Below are 9,460 nucleotides of genomic sequence, written 5' to 3' on the forward strand. Positions count from 1 at the left end.
GATGCTCAGCGAAGCGAAAGCGTAGGATGAAAAGGTGATGGAATGATCCAACGGCGCGATAGGAGCGACCGTTGGATGATGAGATACAACAAAACTGACGGCTTCAGATGGAGTTAGGTACTATAGTGTTTGACAGGAGCTTCGGAGTCTGATGCACAATGATGAGGCGACCGTTGGATGATGAGATGGATCCAATCAAGGGTATGGATAATGGAAATGGATTTGGGTAAGGGTTTTGGGCCTTGGGTATTCCAAGCCCATATCTTCTTTAAGAACAATTCTTCCTCTTCAAGCCCACTTCTAGTTGATCCGGCTCTTGCAAACATCAATCTTCGCTTCCTCCTAGCGGGAGTCTTTGCCGGTTCTTTGCTCTTTTCACTCCGTAATTTCATCCAAACTTTATTTACAACCTAAAAATGCAAAATTAATTAATAAAAATATTTATTCTTGAAAACAATGAAAATACAGAATATGGGATAAAATGTAGAATTAATGCACAAAAGATGAGTTAAATGCCAATAAAAAGATATAGAAATATGCACTTTTTAGCACTCATCAAATACCCCCAAACCTGAATTTTACTTGTCCTCAAGTAAAACAAAACTAAGGAAATCCTACCTATACCACTGTCGCTGGTTTCTCGATTTTATTTAGCGAATGCAATAAGCCTTTTAAACCACTAAGTGTCCCTAGTGGACGAGTGAAGTCTCGTGAAGGTTTGCTTAGAACGTACCTACAAAATTCTAGGACAAAATATAAGCTCAGATTCCATCAAATGTGACATGTGCAAGACAGTAGAAGCTCACAGTAAAATGGAGATGTCAATATAGCTATCAAAGGCACAATCCTAGCACTGATAACAAATAAAGACATGTGATAAGAGTGTAAAGTGTATCTACACATGTGTAAAGAAAGATCGGATGTTATGACTACTAATCACCAAGAGATAGTTTCTCAGGCTAAGAACTGAGGTCGAAATCTAGCTAGCTGTCCGGACTTTACGAGAATTGTGAATGAGTTGGAGGTATTTCACAATTACTCGCGTTGTACATCAATGGCATACACCATTCCTTGCTTATTACAATAAAACAATAAAAGATGACTCTTTACATGACTCTTATTTACATTGACTACTCTCTTTTATTTTTGGAACAAGAGAGGATGAAATTGATAAATACTTGATTATTTTTTTTTTGAAGAAGGAATTGATTTTTACATATGGTAGCTCTTTTGATACATAACAAAAAGAAACAAAAAATTACATGACACTTTGCAAGAGGTAGCCCTTTTTGATGCACCCAGTTAAATTCGATGGTTGTCTTTCTTAATGTAACCTCCACCTTCTATCCCAACCAACCAAAGAACAAGCTAGTCAAGTTTCGTTCAGTATTCTAAAGTGATTAGCAACTAAAACTTCCGATAGAACACCTCAAGGATGAGGCTATACATGTATTGGTAGATCGTGCGCGTGCAAGTTTCTTATCACTATGTGAATTGTGCTAGAATCAGGGTTTCTAAATATCTAGACTAAGAATCCTTATGTTTACATACATGCACAAGAGTCAACATTTCAAGGTAAATGAGCTCCATTTTTATGATTTTTTATTTTTTTATTTTTTTTTCAATTTTTCAATTTTTTCAAAAAGAAGGAGTTCTTGTTTCTAATTATGGCATATTATCATGGTATCTACTCTATACCCCCAAACCTAAACTAAACATTGTCCTCAATGTTTCAAAAGATGTAAAGGATTGTAATACAACATATGGATAGGATTATGCTGAGTAGAGAAAAAGGAAAGACAATACCCGATTTGACGGCGAAAGCAAAATTAGAACTCCGTTATTCAAGGCAAAAATCCAACAGTAACTTAAGTGAAAGCACATTGGATTAGCACAATATATACAAAAGAAAACATAAAAGATTCTACTAAACATTACCTACCGGATTATATACAAGAAATTCACTATATACATACAGTCTAAAGAGTTGAGGATCAACCCAAAAGACGAAGTGCTGAAACATAGACAGTTTCAAACAACTATAATTGGACTGAAATGGGAGTGAGCGTGAAAAAACGGATGAATCACCCCCAAACCTATATTTTTCAACAGGTTTACTTTTAAGCACAAAATCTTGAATTTTTAGGGGTTCATGGTTCACAAGGTCTAACTCAGAATGGACTTTTTTTGCGGGATATTCAGAGAAATTAATTCCAACTGTGGTTCTTTAAAGATGTTATATTTAGCAGATAAATAGTCCAAGAGGACTTGGGAAGCACACAGTTCCAATCCTAGATTAGGGACTCTCATATTAGTTGGTTTAAAATTTTTGTGACAAACCAAATCTAGGTTGGGTGGAAAAATCTCAATCTGTGATTTAGGCAAGAAAGCAGGCACTTCTAATTTATTTTCATGATCAATAGTACTAGTACATACTTTCCCTAAATCAGAAACAGGTAAATCATGCTCATATTCATCGAACAAAACATCAAGACCTAGCTCGGTATCATGATTGTCCGTAGTATTCAAATCAACATCCGAAGAAACAACATATTGTGACTTAGGCAAGGAATCAAACACATCAGATTCATTTTCATGCATAATAACATTAGTGTCTACAGAAGATTCAACTTCTCCTATGTCATGCTCATATTCACAGCACAATTGTACAAGCCTCATATCAGTGTCAAAATTATCTGAATTGCAATGAATATGAATATTAGGAGAAACATCATTCATGGAAGTTTCTTCACTATGGTCTGGAATTTCAGAGTCACAAGACTCCGAAATTGACTCTTCAAGAAGAACTAGCTCTTCTAACATCATATCATCATCCGAGTAATATGCATACTCGTCCCTATTAACAGCTCTGGAGTTCTCGGTCAACTCATTTTCCTCTAGATGAGGCTCATATTCAACATCGTTTGTACGAGTTGGACTGAAAATACCATTTTCAAAATTTGATTCATCATCATCATCATGATAGGGATTTTGCAATCTAGGATAATTTTCAATCCTAAGGTCGGAGCTATCACAAGAATAAGACTCTAACTCATGGGGGTGACTCATACCATGTGGCGTTTTCCCTGTTTCCCTAACAGATTCCCATTGATGGGTTTTCTCTGCAATCTCAGCTAAAAATTTCCATGCATCATCCACAGATTTATCAAGAAATTTACCATTACACATAGACTCAACCATGGTTCGAGATTTAAAGTCTAGTCCCTCATAGAGGATGACGACAAGTCTCCACTTCTCAAATCCATGGTGCGTACATTCGCTAAGCAAATAATTAAAACGTTCAAAATAGTGAAAAACAGCTTCCTCATCCAATTGGACAAAACAATTGATACTTTGACGAATAGCGATGGTCCTATGATGTGGAAAGAATTTTCTGAAAAATAGATTTGTGAGTTGGTCCCAAGTGTTGATTGATTGTGGTCTCAAACCGTAAAACCATGTTTTGGCCCTTTCCTTTAGAGAAAATGTAAACAAACGCAATTTCAGAGAGTCTTCGGACATATGATCAGGTTGCATAGTCCGACAAATTTGTTCAAACTCTCTTACATGAGTATAGGGGTTCTCAGAATCGAACCCTCGAAATATAGGAAGTATTTGTATCATGCTTGCATTTATTTTAAAAGGGTTATTGGTTTGAGGTAATGCAATACATGATAATGGAATTTTTATTGTGGGATACATGTATTCATGGAGAGCACGAGGTTGGCCCATATTGAAAAGACACAAAGCCCACTATTTGGTTTTAATGGGTTTTCAAAAATTTGGTTTTTTTATGGGAAAATCTTGGTTTTGATGGGAATGAAAAACATTTGGTTTTTTATGAGTTTTGAAAAGAAAATTTGGTTTCAAATGGGAGCAAAGAGCAAGCCCACATTGGTGGGAGAAATTACTTTGCCAAGGGAAGGTGAACTAAGCCCACAATGTGTATGCAAACTGAAGCCCAATGTAGCTTTTGAGATAGCCGAACTGTTGCTTGTTTGGTTTGAGGCCCAGTCGGGCTTTCAAAATTTCAGTTTTTCTAATTTAAAACTACAGGCCGAAATCAATCTAACACCACAAGCCCACAAGAAATTAAACAAACAAGCCCACAAGTAATTAATTACAAACCCAACAGAAAATATAAGCCCGAACAGTGGGTTTAATATTACAAGCCCACAAGAAAAATGGAAGCCCACAGTTTGGGTTCTCTTAATGGGTTTAGGCTTACCTTTGAAGCACAGCCCAGCTGTTCAGTTTGGTTGCAAAAGCCCAGTTGGGCTTTGGATCACATCAACAGCATCTCCAGCAAGAGGTAGCAGCAGCTTGCCTTTGCACAGCAGCAACAGCTGAGGCACAGCAGCAGGACCAGGAGCAGCAACAGGAGAAGCAGCTCAGCAGCAACAGCAGCACCACAAGTTCAGCAACACCACAAGCAGTAGCTGAACAGGGGCAATATTGCAGGCTTGGCAGTAGCAGCTCTATTTGGGCTTCACAGCAGCACAACATCACCAGAGGTTTGTTCTCAGCCTCACAGCAAGGTCACAGTACCTGGTCACTCAACAAAAATTTCAAGGACAGCAAAGAAAGGCAGTGAACAAGAACTGTAACGCAAGATTGACTGCAAGAATGTAAAGATGGCTAATATGCAAATATGATATGCAATCAGGACAGCAAGATGCAATGAGTATGCAATGCAAAGATGAATATGCAGTAATGAATGCAAGTTATGATGAGATAAATGCTTACACTAAATGATTATACTAAATGCAAGATATGCAAGTGAATAGCAGCAAAAGAAAGCAAGGAAAAACAGCAACCACACAATGCCAAGTCCCCGGCAGCGGCGCCAAAAACTTGGTAGGCTTCTAAAAGACCTACAAACTGATACCTGCAAGTGCACAGGGTCTGTTGTAGTAGATGTGTGCAAGTCAGGGTCGAACCACAGAGACTAGGTGTGTGTGATTGAAGGTTTCCTAGCTAAGCTAGATCTCTAAGTTTCTCATATACTTTCAAACGAGTTTCTTTTTTTCTTATAGAAAAACAGAGTTAGAAGCTCGAAATAGCAACTACCTCACTGGTACAAAAGGTGGCCATCTCGGCTATATCTAGAACCATGACCGGTCCCTGAGTCTTGATTAATTAATGTTATTACAGTTATCCATAGAATTTGGAATCTGAATAGACTGTAGTGCATCAAAAAACAGAAGAAGATTTGGTCCTTTCCAATTCAGGTTATGGAGGAGAGGAGACTGACTAGATATGATAGCTAGTCTAATAGCATTAGAATTTTGCTGAGGAGTTAACTTGATTAGTTTTCCTAACAGAAAACTAATAGCTTCAAAGTTTCCACCATTGCTGTGAGTGGAGCTTCCATGAAAACGTTCTTGAACTTCCATTTGGTATCTGGTAGGCTTCTAAAAGACCTACAAACTGATACCTGCAAGTGCACAGGGTCTGTTGTAGTAGATGTGTGCAGAGATTAGGTGTGTGTGATTGAAGGTTTCCTAGCTAAGCTAGATCTCTAAGTGTAGCAGTGGCAGTGAGCTGATGAAACAAAGACAATGAGCCTAAGGCAGTGAAGTGACAGCAAAGAAGTAAAGGGAATCAAATAAAAACAAGAAACAGTAAAGGAAAGAGGGATTTTGGGTGAAGACTGGGGATTAGATTCCACCATTTCACCTAGACTAAGTTATCCTAGTTCCACATAAATCTTGTCCCTTGTATAGTTATCAGTGAGCTTCTTGGCTCAACTGACTAACTAGATGGCAGTGGAGGTTCTATGCCTGCTGCTCATCAAAGGGTTGGGTTAGAAAGGAAGCTAAAGGCACTAAGATAATTCTAATCCTAGTAGTAGTTGGGGCTCTCACACTGCAACTACCAACAGAGAAGCCACTTAGGTGTTTTAACAACCTGAAGGATGTTCTAATCACAACTAAAGTATTCATCCTAAGTATTAATTGTCTGATTTAGAGTACAACTAGTCAGAGGATTCATAACAGACAATTAAGCATGAGCTGTAGCACAATCACATGGTGGTGTTCTAACTACAATGCATACATGATATGCACTGTCAGAGAAAAATGTAAAGTGCTTTGATTAAGACTATCCTAAACATTTCAAGCACAACAAGAATTATGTTTATAACTGAATGAAACTTAGCAATGGATCAAAGGGTTTCCTCATCACCCTAGTTATGAGCTTAGAACATGGAAATTACACTTGAAACAACATTGCATTCAAACAAAACATGAACTGAAGATAACACAGTTGAGGAACTGGCTAGTCCAGTCCTCTTGGGTGAAGCTCTGGCTAGCCCAGGCATAAGTTTTACATACACCCAATGTTCTCAATTTATAGTACAATGTTTTCCCCCAAAATTTAGAAACCCTAAATCTTGAAACCCTAATTTTGATTTTGGGAATTTTCAATTCAACTCACCCACTGTGATTTATGCTTCGACCCATGCTCGTACTTCTCCTCCTCTGCTAATGCTGCTGCTCTTGTCGTCTCTGAAATACTAGCTCGAGATGTTTTACAAATCCCACACCCTAGGGTTCAGAGAAAGAGGTGCGAGTTTTGTAAAATGTCTAGGCTAGTAGAGGGATGGGTTTTGGGGGAAGGACTAAGCTGATGGAGGTGGTGTCAGTGATAGAAATGTTTGCGGCAGAGGAGACAGTGGAGGCGGTGGTGTTGCAGAGGTGAGGGAGGAGAGAAGAGAAAAGAACGATGGAAATGGGATTAGGGTTCGTTTGGTTGAGGGTGTAGGTTTCTGATGCTAGGGTGTAAGGCGGGTGTATCGAAGGTTGATGCTCAGCGAAGCGAAAGCGTAGGATAAAAAGGTGATGGAATGATCCAACGGCGCGATAGGAGCGACCGTTGGATGATGAGATACAACAAAACTGACGGCTTCAGATGGAGTTAGGTACTATAGTGTTTGACAGGAGCTTCGGAGTTTGATGCACAATGATGAGGCGACCGTTGGATGATGAGATGGATCCAATCTGACGGCTCTCATGGAAATGGGTATGGATAATGGAAATGGATTTGGGTAAGGGTTTTGGGCCTTGGGTATGCCAAGCCCATATCTTCTTTAAGAACAATTCTTCCTCTTCAAGCCCACTTCTAGTCGATCCGGCTCTTGCAAACATCAATCTTCGCTTCCTCCTAGCGGGAGTCTTTGCCGGTTCTTTGCTCTTTTCACTCCGTAATTCCATCCAAACTTTATTTACAACCTAAAAATGCAAAATTAATTAATAAAAATGTTTATTCTTGAAAACAATGAAAATACAGAATATGGGATAAAATGTAGAATTAATGCACAAAAGATGAGTTAAATGCCAATAAAAATATATAGAAATATGCACTTTTTAGCACTCATCAGTATCCTTTTTTTATGGCTTGGAGAATTTCTTAATCTTCTGCAACAAAGTCGATGTTGGACTTCTGCATCTGCATGCCCCAATCCAGCGCTAGTTGAGCTCCTCTGCTTGTTCTATCTGTTCTGCTGAGTTCAATTGTTGGGTCTTTGTAGTTTCTTGCTCCCACGCATTGACCTGGGAAAGACAGAGCAACAAGAGCAAAGTTAGTGAAAGTTTGAAGATCACCATTAATCATGATATTATTTGCTTTCATAATGTTCATACTAATAGTGATGCCAAATTTCTCCTAGTGATTTCTGACTAGTCTCTCAATTCTCAACTGCTGATCATCTGTATTATCAGTGTAGTAAGGATTATTCAGAATATGCCCAGGGTTGTTTATCACTCTATTATAGGTGCATAGATGATGAGTGATCTTCAATGAAGTTTGCTCAGCTGTTGATATAGAATTCCTGAAGACTGTGTCACATCTGCCTTTCCAGATAAACCAGCAGATAGTAGGAAAAGTGGCATTCTAGCTTGAGTTTGAGTTGTCCATGCAAACCCAGCTATTGAGCCAATCATGAAAGGTGTTAAAAGCAGTGAAGAGTTGGTGAGAATGCCCAAATAGTTTTTCCCAAACTTTGGATGCAGCTGGACAAGCCAGAAGAACATGAGTAATGTCTTCTTGAGCATTATTGCAGAGAGAGAAAATGGGATCAATATAACTCAGGATACTTGCAGACTTGGCATTAGTTAGGAGAATTCAATGAGCACACTTCCAAATGAATAACTGAATAGTTGGGGTAGTGTCCAGTTTCCAAATTTCCCCCCATTGAGCTCTGAGGATATCATTTATTTGTCATTTATTTGTTTATCATATTTGTCCAGATTTCCCCCCAAATGAATAAATGAATACCATATTTGTCATTTATTTGTTTATCATATAAGGATTTCACAATGAAATTCCATGTATGAGTAAGGCTCCAACTTATAGTTTCTTCATTATTGGTATTGTGATGGGTGAGGATAATAAGGTTTTGAACTTCTTGGGTGAACCAGAGAGCTAACAGATCCAGATCCCAGTCTTCATTGGTATTGAAAAGTTGATTGACAGTTATAAGGGTTGGAGGGGCAGTTAGGGTTTTTTTGAAGGATGTAGGGATAGTTTTTGATCCATCGGTATTTCCAGATATGAATGCAGATACCTTTTCCAATCTTCCAGATGTAATGACTTTGGATTTGAGCTATGCCTTCCAGAATTCCTTTCCAAATTCAAGAGTCATTGTTCTTATATTTGATGTCCATTCTGATGACTTCATTGTTTGGAAAGTGTGAGGCATTCATAGTACATCTCCATAGAGAGTGAGGATCAGCAATGAGACGCCAAGCAATTTTTGTGATCGTGGAAATGTTAAAGAATTCCATATTCTTTAAGCCTAGACCTCCTAGTTCTTTGGGTTTGTTGACAGCATTTCAAGCTATGTAAAAGAGACCTTTAGGTTCATCAGGGTCTTTATTCCAGAAGAAGTTCATTTGAATAGCATTTATCTCTTTGAAACAAATTGGTTTTCCAACCTGCTAGTCTAAATTTTAACTTGTCCACACAAGGCTTGAAGGCTTGAACTTTGCTTCTGTTGGTGAAGAGAGGATATCCCAAATAATTATCATTAGGATTGATTCTTTGATCTTGCAGAGATTGACTTATACTATCAGCAATAGCATGATCAATATTTTTGCTGAAGAAGATGCCTGATTTAGCAAAATTTATCAATTTTGTCCACAAGATTCACTAAAGTCTTGGAATATTTTCATTAAGTTGTTGCATTCTTCTTTATTAGTTTATCATACAATCATCAACAAATAGGAGATGGCTGATAGCTGGAGCATCGTTGCAGAGTTTAGTTCCATGAATAAGATCCTGAGATTCTGCAAACACAAGATATCTTGAAAGATCTTCCATGCAGAAGAGAAATAGATATGGGGACAGGGGGTCTCCTTGTCTAATCCCTCTAGTATGAGTGAAAAAAGTTCCAGGAGATCCATTGACCAAAACAACAAGATTGGTGGTGGAGATGCACTATTGTATTAAGTTGCATCAT

This window comes from Papaver somniferum, chromosome 6 (genome assembly GCF_003573695.1).
Source record: "Papaver somniferum cultivar HN1 chromosome 6, ASM357369v1, whole genome shotgun sequence".
NCBI classification, from domain to species: Eukaryota; Viridiplantae; Streptophyta; class Magnoliopsida; order Ranunculales; family Papaveraceae; genus Papaver; species Papaver somniferum.